This window comes from Pinus tabuliformis, chromosome 9, assembly GCF_031772625.1.
Source record: "Pinus tabuliformis cultivar Carrire ecotype Pingquan chromosome 9, CPIR1, whole genome shotgun sequence".
Classification (NCBI taxonomy): domain Eukaryota; kingdom Viridiplantae; phylum Streptophyta; class Pinopsida; order Pinales; family Pinaceae; genus Pinus; species Pinus tabuliformis.
The window spans coordinates 519,151,984-519,165,864 of NC_142307.1; positions in this window are offsets into that span (position 1 = coordinate 519,151,984).

The following is a 13,881-nucleotide window of genomic DNA, read 5'->3' on the forward strand; positions in this document are numbered from 1 at the left end:
GGATGAGAAGGTCTTCAGGAAGGCTTTCTTTGATATGACAGAGATGGTGAAGGTCCTATATGAAGAGAGGAATACCAGGTTGCCAGGTGAAATCTCCAAAACTCCCAAAGGAGAAGGTTATTCAAGAGGAGGTAATGGAAATGGAGGTAAATCTCCACCCTCTCCACCATCTTCTTCATCTTCTTCTTCACATGCATCTTTACCCTCTTCCACTAACACCACCCTTACTCATACTCATCAACATACCTCAAAAGGAACTGGTAAATCACCCGTACTAAAACTTGATGTTAAATTTGAGTTGCCCATGTATAATGATGAAGTGAATGCAGAGAAGCTTGATAATTGGATTCGTCAGTTGGAGGTCTATTGCAGAATTCAAAACCTTCAAGAGGATGGCATAAAGATTCAGTTAGCTTCCTTGAGAATGGAGGGTGCAACACTAGTATGGTGGGAATGAAAGACAGAAGAGGAGACAAAAAAACACGGTAAGATCTCAATTTCTTGGTCTGATTTCATTACTGAAATTAAAATACAATTCTACCCTCTAGCTTATATGTAGAAAGCCATCATGAATTGGCAGAACTTTAGACAACTTAAAGGTCAAAATGTGCAAGATTACACCCAAGAATTCAGAAAAAGGTCTCTAATGTTAGGTGTATATTTGCAATCACAAGACACGTTGCTGAAGTACATAGGGGATTTACACAGTTACCTTAGGCATACTATCTTAATGTTTAATCCTAATAATCTAGATGTTGTGTGTGTGCAAGCCACTCATCTTGAAGCAAGAGGGAAAAACAATCCAGAAGAAGGTAGTAAAAAGCCATTTAAGGGTAAAGGAAAATAAAAGGGTTTCAAAGGGAAGGGAAAGAAAAATGCATCTATTAAGAAGGAAGGACATAAATTAACATGAAAACATTGTTCCAAAGAGGGTCATGATGAAGCACATTGTTGGAAGCTTCATCCCGAAATGAAACCAAAGAAATTCAACAAAAAGGGAAAACAAAATACAACTGCAACCACTCAACAGGATTTGGGATCTGATTTGGATGATGAAACTAAAATTATAGCCATGGGTATGAAAGGAAAATAATCCATTGCTAGCACTATTACTTCAAATTCACACAATGAAACTCCAAATGAAAAGAAGAGGATATAAATTTTTCACATAAGGGTGATCTCAAAACATAGCAAAATTGATACACTTTTTGACAGTGGCTCTCAAGCCAATTTTATCTCTGAAAATGTTGTCAAAAGTTTAAACTTGGAAACCATTCCACATCATAAACCATATCCACTTGGATGGGTGTGTGACAATGTGAAATTGTAGGTTACTAGAAAGTGTACACAGAAATTCGCCATTATTGCAAATTTCATAGATGAAGTGGAGCTTGATGTTGTGCCATTAGACATATGTGGTATAGTTTTGGGCAGCCCGTACCTCTATGACAGAAAATATATCTTCCATAGACATGAAAACAAATACCATTTGTTCAAAGATGGAGTAGAATATATTGTGAGAGCTCATAGCAAGAAACTAAATATTTCACTTGTTAATGTGGGGTAGATGAAAAGACTAGTGAATTCAAGCAAGAATTTTGTGCTTCTAATGATCAAACCCAAGAATGATGTTGATAATGAAGCTTTTAAAGGTTGTGATTCAAAATTGAAATCTAAATTGGTTGATTTAGTTAACCAATATGATGAGATGTTTCAGGAACCAAAAGGATTACCTCCCAAGAGAGGAATCCAACATGAGATACAGTTGCAACAAGATTGTCCTCTTCCTAACATTGGCATGTACAAGATGTCAGTGATGGAAAGTGCAGAAATTAAAAATAAAATTCAAGAGTTGTTGGATAAAGGAATCATCAGGCCATATTCTTTGCCATGTGGTTCACCTATTTTTTTAGTGCCAAAGAAGGATGGAACATGGCGCATGTGTGTGGACTTTCGTGCATTGAACAAAATTACGATAAAGAACCATTACCCACTGCCTAGAATAGATGATTTACTTGATCAATTGAAAGATGCAAAGTATTTTACTAAGTTGGACTTAAGGAGTGGCTACCATCAAATTAGAATTGCTGAAGGAGACATTTGGAAGACAACATTCAAAACAAAACAAGGTTTGTTTGAATGGCTAGTTATGCCTTTTGGTTTATGTAATGCTCCTGCTACATTCATGTGTGTGATGAATGATGTGTTGAGGCCATTTCTTGATGAGTTTTTTACAGTCTACATAGATAACATATTAATTTTTAGTTAATCTCATGATGAACATGTCATGCATGTGAGAAAAGTACTTGATGTATTAAAGAAATAACAATCGTATTTAAAGATGTCAAAGTATGAGTTTGGAACTTCTTTAGTTTACTTGGATCATATTGTTGGAGGAGGTGAGTTGAAAATAGATCTCTCCAAGGTCGATGTCATTTTGAATTGGACAAGGCCCAAGACAGTTACTAAGGTAAGAAGTTTTTTGGGAGAAACCCAATATTGGAGGAAATTCATTGCTAACTTTTCTTCTATAGCAGCTCCTTTGCATGCATTGACTAGTGTGAAAAAGGTTTTTCAGTGGGGAGGAAAACAAAAAAAGGCCTTTGATGCATTGAAGGAAAACACCAGTTCAGCTCTAGTACTTGCACTTCCAGACTTGAGACAATCATTTGAGATTCAAACTAATTCTAGTGAGTACACCATGGGTGCAGTCCTCATGCAACATGGTAAGCCTATCTATTTTCATTCAGAAACTTTCAATGGTGCAGTGATTAATTATCCTACATATGACAAGGAATTGTATGCATTGGTGCAAAGTGTGAAAAAGTGGAAATGCTACTTGATGGGTAAGGAAACAATTATTCACACTGATCATCATCCATTGCAATACTTGCAATCTCAATCAAAGTTTTAGCAGTCAAGGCACTTCCGATGGATGGGTTTTCTTCAACAATTCCACTTGGTAATCACGTATAAGAAAAGGTATCTACAATAAAGTTGCTGATATGATTTCTAGGCCTATTGTTAGTGCAACTACTTTACTCAAGAATAATTATGTTTTGCATGAAAGTTATATTGAGCAATATGCATTAGACAATGACTTTCAAGATGTTTATGCAAGCTTGATTCAAGGTAACCAATTAGAGGAATTGGATTATCATTTGCATGATAACTTTTTGTACCATCTTGGCAAGATTTGTATTCCACAGGGAGAAAGAATCAACATCATAAGAGAGGCATATACTTCTCTTATTGCTAGTCATTTCATTGTAAGTAAGACGGCAGAGGTATTGGTAATAACCTTGTATGATTGAAAGTGTGTCACGTTTTATTAAAGGATGTTCATTATGTGCTGTTAGTAAGCCTAACAATAGGAAGTTAGGATTATACACACCACTTCCTGTTCCTTCACGACTGTGGGAGAGTGTTTCTATTGATTTTGTAGGAGTTCTTCCATTGTCAAGAAAGGGTCATGATTATTTGTATGTAGTTGTGGATAGGTTCAACAAAATGTGTATTTTGATGCCATGTAAAAAGAAAATTACAGCTAAGAAAACTTCTAAGTTATTATTTCAGAATGTATGGGTGCATTTTGGATTGCCCACATCCATTGTTAGTGGTCGAGATTCTCGCTTTTTTGGGAATTTTTGGTCAAGTTTGTTGGGATTCATGGACAATAAATTGAAAAAGAGTTACAACTTTTCTTCCGCAAACAGATGGTCAAACAAAGGTGGTGAACAAGACAATGATACATCTTCTTCATGGGTATTGCAGCAAGCATCCTAAGTTGTGGGATGAATATTTGCACTATATTCAACATGCTTACAACCAGGCCAAGCACTCTTCAACTCAAACATCGCCATTTGAGGCATGTTTGGGATACTTGCCTAAGTCTCCTTTAGATTTCATTTTTGGAAAAGATGTTGCTATTGATGGTCATAATAACATAGACAAAGCAAGAAGGTTCATTGAAAAAATCCAATCGGTAACCAAAGAGTTCAAGAAAAACTTGAAAAGAGCCAAGGAAAGTACAAAGAAAGGCATGAAAATCATTGTGTAGATCACAAGTTCTAAGTCGGTGATGAAGTTTGGCTTCAAAATTAGCAAAGAGAGGCTCCAAGGAGAAGGTAGAAATCTAAAACCAATTAGATATGGTCCATTCAGAACTTTGGAAAAGATTGGTAACAATGCCTTCAAGTTAGATTTTCCTTTATATATGCAAATTTATGTTGATGTTAATGTTGAGAACTTAAGGTTATATGAGCATCCATTGATTGAAGATCAAGGAGAAAATGTCCAAATTCCTTCCATAGAGGATTTTTCTCCTGAATACCTTAATGAAATACAACAAGACACCATTCTTGACAGAAGAACAAGGTCTTCAAAACGAGGGAATGTGTATTACCTTCAAGCGGGGCTGAAAGTAAAAAATCCTTCAAAGGCCAAATGGATAGAGATTGGAACGATGAGGGAACTATACCCTCACTTGTTGGACATCTGAAAGTGATATTTTGGGGTCCAAAAGGCTTCTAGTGGGGAGGAATGATTAGGTGCTCAAAAAATAGCTCAAATTTCAAAGTTTTTGGATTGGTGTAGAACCTGGACTACCATGTAGTGGTCGTCATCATGAATTTGGCGCAACTCATTTCACACGAAACAAACTCCGTATGACTCAAGAAACTAGTTCTGTTCACTTTCCCAAATAGGTCAATTTTCAAAAAAAGGACAACCCAGTTAGCAGTCCATACTACCGACATGGCATTGATTGAGCAGGTGAGTTGGAAGTTGACTTGGTTAAAGCGCTTCTTGGCTAATGAAATCGTTCCAAGTGGAACATTCAGACTAGTCAAATTTTTAATGGTCTTTATTGGTTGGAATGATGGCCAACCATGGGCTGATACGTGGCCCAGCCAAAGGTTACCACGTGGTAGCCCATGAGGCCACCAAAATTGTTTCCATAGTCCGGGCAGAGGCAATGGGGGTCAAACCCACGACGTCCCAACACACAACACAACTAATTACCATTTCACCATGTCCATTGTCGCTTAAACTTTATGATCTAGGGGTATTTTTAAATTTGAAAGGCGCAAAATTCAGAGGTTGGGCCAGCCCGCATGGGGCTAACCTACGGTTAGGTAACCTCCATGTGAACACCACTGCCTAAAGCCGCTAACGGTTATGCGACTGCCGGACGAAAGGGGCCAACGCCGGTGGCTAGCCCCTAGGCGCATAGCCCCCCATGTGACCCTATTTTTCGCATTTTTAGGCCTCGATGGCCAAATTAACCGTCCAACAAATCTGCCCAAATTTTGGTTGATTTGGTGGCTCGTTAGTGGAAATCTGGGTGAAAATGAGGGTTTGGTGCCGGATTTTGGGCATTTTGTGGAGCAAACAGTGGAGAATTAGGAGAGGTCATAACTTCTCCAATTTTTGACCAAATTAGGTGTAGAAAGAGGCTAGGTAGCCATTTTGGACATGCTGGACTCATTGGAATAGGTTACAGAAGCATTTGAGCATTGTAAACACATATTTTTACACATTTGAACATAATAGAGAGGCCCAAGCCATTGGAATCTGGTCCAAGGAGACGTAGCCCAGGAGGGGTGAACTCCTTCATCATGTTCCTGTTGTGATGTGTTGTTGGTGATGTTATGTAGCTTTATATGTTGTTGTTCAGTTTCTTATTTATGTTTAAATTGCTCATAAAATTAACATAAAAATTCAATTTTACTTGCAATAAACTCATGAATCCTTAAGCACATGAATAACATTTTGTTTATAATCTGAGGAGGATCTTAGGACAAAAAAACTAATATTCTTAATCAGATCACAAATACCTAAATATCCTCTTTATGATTGTCCAACAACCCTTCCCTTGTTTTGACATATATTTACTCAAAACTCCAATTACATCATTTGGTCTAGTACAAACCATTGCATACACCAATTTCCAATAACATTAATATAGAGGACACTGGAAATATATTCTTCCTCTTTCTATCTTGGGACATGGATATGTAGATAAGTTTACACACATAGGAATAGGGACCATGAATAATTTACATTCCCACATGTCAAACCTTTGTAATTATATCTCAACATATTTTCTTTGATTCAATGAGAGTCTCATGTTTTCATAATCTATTTTAATTTGCATTTCCAAAATAAAGTATTATTCAATATAATTTGACTAAGTATTATTCAATATACTCTCGCAATGTTGCAATAATTAACTGAAGTTTTACCTTCAAAGTGAATAGCTTATCTTCAATTTCCTTCAATTCAAAACATGACTAATAAATTACCTCCACTTGATCATCATTTTTGTAAGCAAAGTGGATTACCCACTTTTCAATTTCCTCTTGGGAGAATTTAGTTAGGTAATAAAATTCACTAGCCCATGAAATATTGAGAACATAGAATTGTTCTTGCATTTGATCCTTTCTAAGGAATATATTGTTCATTATAAAATGTGGACCCTCAAAATCCTTTGTTATATCAACAAGCTTGAAAAACAAACTTTTTCTATTTTTGTTTATGGCACCAAATTCAGTATCATTTCTAGTGAACATTCAATTTTTCTTGACTAACGTGTCTCTATTTGTTTAAGAAGAACCTTTCATGGAGATTTGTTCTCTTTTATGCGCATCATTCATACTTGGTACTTGAGCACTAAAGGTTGTCAATTGTTGGAGGCTTGAATAAAGCTACTAAGTAAAACCTTGACTTAGAGGAGAGGTAGTTGCCATGCGTGAAGAGAGAAGCCACTTATGTGAGGTTGAAACCATCAAGTGCAAAGCAACAACAATAAAAATAATAGAGGCCATGGACTTAGGGATGTGGAATTCAAGGCTAGAGAATGGTGTAGGAGGAATAACAGGCTATTGTGACATAGGCTAAATGTGTGAGTGTGGAGCAAGGGAAAATATGTAGGTATACCAAAGGTAGTGTCCAATCTTGAAGAAAAGGGACCAAAACCTACATTAGAGGATTAGCAAGTAGTATGAAAATGCACCTTGAATCTCGATATTTAGAGACTAATGAAATATTTATATTGATAAATAAAGAGTTGAGAAAAGTGGTCTATTGGCTATTGAGATGGATTTGTGTAAGATTAGTCTTGAGAGTTGGGTGGATGAGAGATCACTTGGATCTGGTGAGTGGAAATGATGTTGGAAGTTTAGGTCAATGTGAGAAGAGTGCAATGGAGGCACAATAGAAATGTGCTCAAAAGGATGGGTAGTGAAATAAAGGTTAGGTAGTTGCATGGATATGAGAATGTATATGGAGTTGATGATGCTAAGGCCTAGTTAAGGAGCCAACATGTTATGGAGAGTCGTAATGGTGTTTGAACACCCTAAAGTGTTTGGTCCAAGTTGTAAATCCTAGCCATAGGTGGGTTTCATTTCCCCAAGTTGTTGTAATATCTATTATTCAAGCATACATGTTGTGGTGCAATAGCACATGATGTTATCCTTCATGAATAGATATGATAGAGGATTAAGTTATTGAATAAACCACTTGAATAGGTACAAGGGTGTTGAAGTGTATTGGTATTCTACCTTGAGGTTAGTTTGTTGTAAGACCTATTATTCATGGATACATGTTGTAATGTGTTGGTGCATGGAGTTACATATGATCAAGTTGTGGAATGGACCACTAAAATAGGTACAAGTGTGGAAAGTGTACTTGTATGTTAGCTTGAGGGGGGAATGTGGGATATTAGGGTGTGAGATGGTTGATGAACCATGTAGAAAAAGTATCCAAGAAAATTGGTGGATATAGTGGCTAGTTACCAATGTACTATGTTGGATGATAACTTTTGTATATGGACTTCAACGATAATTAGGATCAGGTTAATCTCCCCAAGTAAAGTTTAAATGGGGAAATGTTAATCTAGTTAAGGTAAACTTGACTTAGTCATAGAGTCAATTTATTGTTCTTGGCTTACAACTCGAGGTTTTGGTGGCCCATGGTATTCGAATGTAATGTAGCTTATTTAAAGGCATGATCAATCCATTTTTAATTTAATTTTGGCCATTTATGAGATTTGGTAAAAGAGGAGAAGATAAGTTACCCACCCGGTGGAATCAAGGCGAGGCAGACTGGCGATCAAGGTTTAGGGTTCAACGTAGAGAGCGACAGAGGGTAACAGGCACCCATGGAGGCACAGGGAGGAGGGAGCTCCACTCCCTCCTATAATAATGTGGTTTCAAACAGAGGAAGAGCCGGGAATAAAAATCAGACTCCACAACCCTTGGAGGTCAAGACAAAAAAACACTGAAACTCAGAAGGCGGAAGGCAGCAAAACCAATGCAGAACAAGGGACCCACGGAGAAGACCGACAGGAGAAGATAGTGGAAGACAGAGGTCAGGGAACAGAGAACAGAAACAAGATGGGACCCTGTGAGCCCAAGACCATTACCAAACCGCGTGTTATTTTGAATGATCCAGCTCTACAAGAGCACATGGATCACATGGAAAACTATGCCATTATATGTAAATTTATGGGAGTCTGGCTGTCGGAGAAAGCGTTGTACACCTGGATAAAATACAACTAGAAACCAAAGGGGGAGTTAAAAATACATCTTGGATCCAAAGGTTTTTTTTACAGTGGTATTCACGAACATGGAGGACAGAGACAAGATTTTTGAAGGAGGACCATACTTCTTTGCAGCTGTCGGTCTCTATATGCGGCCATGGATGATGAACTTTGTGCCAGAACGTGAAACCTTCACTTCGGTTCTGGTATGGATTAGACTCTACTCCTTACCTTTAGATTACTGGATGTCAGAGTCTTTAAAAGCTATAGGCAATAAATTAGGTCATTTCTTAAAGATTTCAGAGGCAACTCTACGAGGAAAATATACCTCCTATGCTCGTATATGTGTGGAGATGGACCTATCAGGAGCCCTTCCAGATGAGGTCATTCTAGAAGTCTATGACGAGGAATGGGTTCAAACAGTTGACTATGAACATATCTCGTTTAGATGTCACAAATTTCATGAGCATGGGCATCTATCTAGAGATTGTCCTCTTAAGAGAAGGGAAGAACACCTAAACACCAACAAAGGGAGAGATCAGATAGGTTTCACCAAAGTAGGAGGAAAAGGAAAAGGAGGGGGAAGGAAGACACAAAAGAACCCTACTGAGAAGGATAACAAAATAGGAAGTCACAACAATTTTGAGATCTTAGAAGAAGAAGATGTCGAGGGAGGTGATCAAAAGAGAACAGAAAATCAAACAACAAGGGGGAAAGAAAAAGAGACTAGCATGGAGTTCACATAGGAACATAATGATCAAGCAAAGGACCCTTTGAGTATCATGGAATAGAAAAATACTAGGAAATGACTCAAAGTGAAAGTGGCACAGAGGACCAAGACTTACAGGAGATACTGGAAAGGGAGAACCTAGAGCTAGAAAAGTTTCTAGAACAAGGAGGAAACCTGGGAATAAACTCCATGCCTCAGGAGGATGTTGACAAGGTACAACAGATATTCCTTTACAAGTCACATCAAATAGCTGCAGGAGTCAAAAGAGGACATGATGACCAGGATACTAAAGGGACTTCTTCAATAGGATTAATAACAGGCAATTTAACAAAAAACCCAAGCAAAAGGAGGGGAAAAAAGACAGAAAGAACTATGGCTGGAGTGGGGAAAACTCATTATTGAATCAGGAAGGATGAAAGACCTGCCCAATTACTCCTTTAAAACTCCACCTCAATGAAGATCACAAGCTGGAACATTAGAGGACTAGGGAGTAGAAGAAAACAGAGGAATCTAGGTAACAGGATCAAAGAGGAAAAACCTGACATAGTATTCATACAGGAAACAAAATGCTCAATGGAGAAGATCAGAGAAAAACATAGTAGATAGTTAAATAGATATGAATACCTTGAAGTTAAGGCAAAAAAATCTATTGGTGGCATTCTCACGATATGGGATCCATAGAAATTTGGTGTGAGTGATGCGAAGGCATCCAGACATCACCTCTCTTTGATTTTCCAACCGGTGGGTGATAGGCAGTGTTACATGATCACAAATGTCTATGGTCCTCAGCCAATGGAGGAAAAACTTCGACTACTCACAAAACTGGAGGATATGAAGAAGAGATACCCAGCTCTACCCTGGATTCTAGGAGGGGATTTTAACATGACTAAATCACTCATGGAGAAGAAAGGAGGAACTAGAACACTTGGAAAGGATTCAGTTGCCTTCCAGAACTTCATCACCAATATGAAATTGGTTGATATGGAAACCAGCAACAGAATCTTCACTTGGAATAACAAAAGAGGTGGCCCTACCCAAGTAGCCTCAAAATTAGGAACTTTTTCTCATGGAAGCCTGAATGTGCTCATCCTACCTTTTGGAGGTTCAGATCACTGGCCTATTCAATTGGAAGCTTCTCTTTTTGGTAAACCGAGGAACTCCCCCTTCAGGCTTGAGAACGCTTGGCTCACACATTCAGATTTCCTCACAAACATTGAAAAATGGTGGAAGGAAGAGCTACACCTTCAAGGTACAAAGATGTTCCTTCTACACAACAGGCTCAAACACATTAAAGGCATACTCAAAGAGTGGAACAAAAAGGAATTTGACAATATCTTCAAAGCTAAAGGAAACGTGGAAAAGAAACTTAAGGAAATAAACCAAATTCTTATCACAAAAGGCTTTACAGATGAAAGGAAAGAGATGGCAGAGTCACTTCAACATGAATGGGAAAACAGATGTCTACAAGAGGAAATATTCTGGAGATAGAAATCCAGAGGACAATGGATTAAGGAAGGGGAAAGAAACACCAAATTCTTTCACAAATCCACCATAGCTCACAGAAACAACAACAGAATTGTGAAACTTACAGATCAGCATGGTATAGAAAGAAACACTCATGAGGAGATGGAAGAGATTCTCGTCCATCATTTTTCAGATAATTTTTCAGGAAACCTCAGAAGATAGATATCAGTTTACAAATATTTACTCAATACATTCCAAAATTGGTTTCTAGAGAAGACAATCACAATATCAACATACCAGTAACAGAGGAAGAGATTGAGGAAGTCATTACAGAGATGCAGAATGGGAAAGCACCAGGCCCGGATGGCTTCAATGTGGACTTTTTCAAAACATGTTGGAGGATAATAAAACATGATATTCTAGAGGTAGTGGAAGACTCTCAAAGATTTAAGACAGTCTTGAGGGTGCTCAATGAATCCTTCATAGCCTTAATCCCAAAACAGGAAAAGGCTACCTATCCAGACAGATTTAGACCTGTAGCATTATGCAATGTGGTATACAAAATAATATCCAAAGTAATTGCCAATCATCTCAAACCACTCCTCCCTACCCTAGTGTCAGAGGAGCAAATGGGCTATGTGGAAGGAAGACAAATTCTTAATAACATAATTCAAGCACATGAAGTGGTTCACTCACTCAGTACTAATGAACAAGCAAGGATGATAATTCAGCTGGACATAGCTAAGGCCTATGACAAACTTAGTTGGTCATACATAAGCGCAGTTCTAAAAGCCTATGGCTTTGATTAAATTTGGATTAAGTGGGTCATGGCGCTAGTTACCTCTGCCAGCTGTTCAATTCTTCTTAATGGCTCTCCCTCCAAAACCTTCAAGCCTACTAGAGGTCTCAGGCAAGTTGATCCTCTTTCTCCTTTCCTTTTCATTCTAATGATGGAAGGGTTAGGGAGAACAATCAAGGCTGCTAAGGAGGAAGGGAGAATTTAGGTTTTGAGACTCACTCAAGATGGGGACACAGTGACACATCAACAATTTGTGAATGATACTATGCTGCAAGGCACACCCACAGTCAAGGAAGCCAAAGCATCTAAGCAGATTCTAAGGGACTTTGCCATGGCAGCAAGCATAGAGGTAAGTCTTACTAAATCAAAGATTTTCTTTTTCAATACGGATATTTCGATTCAAAGAAATCTGTCCAGAATTTTGGGCTTTCAAAGAGAGTCTTTGCCAGCAAAGTGCCTGGGAGTTCCCCTCACTGACAAACCATTACACAAGGAAATCTGGGAGCCTGTTCTAAATAAGCTAAAAGATAAGATTAGCAAATGGACAAATAGAGCTTTAAATCTCGCAGGGAGACTGATCCTAACTAAGGTTATCCTCCAAAGTATCCATATCTATATGCTATCAGGCATTTCGACACCAAATGGTGTAATTACCAATATAAGAAACATTCAAAGAGACTTTCTCTTGGGGAAAGGTGAATAAAAGAAGAAATGGGCCCTAGTGGCATGGGACAGGGTATGAAAACCTAAAGCCCATGGTGGCTTATCTCTCCATGACCCAAGAGTACTTAACAGAGTTCTGGGAGCCAAAATCTAGTGGAGATGGATAAAGGAAATTCAAGCCCCTTGGGCAAAGCTTTGGAAGCAAAAGTATGCAAGAGATTGGTAGGAAAAGAACCTCATAAGAATGACAGGACAAGTAAAAGGATCATCAATTTGGAATAGGGCTTGGGAGAATAGGGCCCTAGTCCAAAATCATAGTTTCTGGGAGATGGGAGATCAAAAATGGAAAACTAGCTTGGTTCTGGGAGGATAATTGGTAGCAGGAGGACAATCTTTGTAGTGAAGAATTAGCAGACATTCGTACAGACACCATCAACAAAGGATGAAGAAGAGTAAGTGACTATTGGGATCAAACAAGAAACAATGGGAAATGGATAATTTGGAAACTTGTAGATTATAGTGAAAGGGGCATGATGCATACTCAAGCTATCTTTTGGAAAAGAGGCAAATCTTAACCTCAACCTTAGAAGACCAACTAAGATAGGGAAAGAACAAGGCTGGTCTCTTCACCCTTAAGGAGGCCAAAAGGATAGACACAGGGCTTAACTTTTCAAACACTGATAAGATGTGGAAAGAACTCTAGGATAATCCTCATTGGATGAAAGTCAAACTGTTCAAGTGGTTGGTTCAATAGGGAAAGATTCTGACATGGATAACCTAAGAAAAAGAGGCTTTGTTGGTCCCTCAAGATGTCACCTATGTGGGCAACAGGAAGAAACCACTAATCATATATTGAATAGATGCTCTTTCACTACAATACTTTGGAACTAGGTTGGAGATGTCTTCGAGTAGACAGAAAAACAGGTAAATGACATCATTGCTACAATGAAAAACTGACGGAATTTTTTTTCGGATAATGAGACAACAACCTTCACCTGGGAGCTAACCCCAGGGTTCTTAATCTGGAATGTTTGGAAGGAGCATAACAACAGGATTTTCAAGGACAAGGTGAGCTTGGTGAGCAGCATCCTAAAGCTAATCCTTAAGCAACTCAAAGAGATTGCTCATACCCTGGGAGGTGTTGATACCGTAAAACCCATTGGACAAAGGTTCATCTCCCTCAGTGTTCTAAGCAGATCAAAAAGAAGAACTCAGCATATAAGGCTTTCTAGCAAACCCCTCCTCATGGTTTTTTAAAATTTAACATCGATGGGGCTTCAAAAGGAAATCCGGGAGAAGCAGGTTATGGAGGGGTCATGAGGGATGAGGAAGGAAATATGTAGGTCATCTTCCATAGTTATCTAGGAAAAGCAACCAACAATATGGCTGAGCTCATGGCGATGGAATTGGGCTTGGAAATAGTGCTCAAGTACAACATTCACAATGTCATCATAGAGGCCGACTCAGAATTAGTCATTAATTTGGTGAAGAGGATCAACGCTGGTGCTGCACTTGAGAAAATCTCAGGTCATTGGTGGTTTCTACAAGTCTACCAAAGAATCTAATCACATCTAAGAGTTCTGAGAACTCCTAGGTTGGTGCATGTTCGCAGGGAAGCCAACAAAGTGGTAGACTGGCTTGCCAATGAGGGAGTTCGAAACAAGCATATCGACTTATGATGCA